The sequence below is a fragment of the Benincasa hispida genome, chromosome 7, assembly GCF_009727055.1.
Source record: "Benincasa hispida cultivar B227 chromosome 7, ASM972705v1, whole genome shotgun sequence".
NCBI classification, from domain to species: Eukaryota; Viridiplantae; Streptophyta; class Magnoliopsida; order Cucurbitales; family Cucurbitaceae; genus Benincasa; species Benincasa hispida.
Window position 1 is genome coordinate 6,617,647 of NC_052355.1, and position 1,098 is coordinate 6,618,744.

Below are 1,098 nucleotides of genomic sequence, written 5' to 3' on the forward strand. Positions count from 1 at the left end.
CGCTGAGTAACAAAATGCTATACGATCGCCTACCCAATGCTACACGATCACCTACCAAATTCTACACGATCGCTTAGATCTGTTACACAATGCTGAGTAACAAAATGTTATACGATCGCCTACCCAATGCTACACGATCGCTTAAATCTGCTACACAACACTAAGTAACAAAATGCTATACGATCACTTACCCAATGCTACACGATTGCCTACCAAATGCTACACGATCACTTAGATCTGCTACACGATCGCTGAGCTCCGCTACACAATCGCTGAGGAAAAAAATGTTATCGATCGCCTACCCAATGCTACACGATCGCTTAAATCTGCTACACAACACTGAGTAACAAAATGCTATACGATCACTTACCCAATGCTACACGATCGCCTACCAAATGCTACACGATCACTTAGATTTGCTACACAATGCTGAGTAACAAAATGTTATGCGATCGCCTACCCAATGCTAGATGATCATCTACCAACTGCTACACGATCGCTTAGATCTGCTGCACAACGCTGAGTAACAAAATGTTATACGATTGCCTACCCAATGCTAGACGATCGCCTACCAAATGCTACACGATCGCTTAGATCTGCTGCACAATGCTGAGTAACAAAATGCTATACGATTTTCTACCCAATGCTACACGATCGCTTAGATCTAGTGCACAACGCTAAGTAACGAAATGCTATACAATCGCCTACTAAATGCTACACGATCGCTTAGATCTGCTACACAATGCTGAGTAACAAAATGCTATACAATTGCCTACCCAATGCTACACGATCGCTTAGATCTGCTACACAACGCTAAGTAACAAAATGTTATACGATCGCCTACCCAATGCTAGACGATCGCCTACCAAATGCTACACGATCGCTTAAATCTGCTACACAATGCTGAGTAACAAAATGCTGCACGATCGCCTACCCAATGCTAGACGATCGCCTACCAAATGCTACACGATCGCTTAGATCTGCTGCACAACACTGAGTAACAAAATGCTACACGATCGCCTACCCAATGCTACACAATCGCCTATCAAATGCTACACGATCGCTTAGATTTGCTACAAAACGTTGAGTAACAAAATG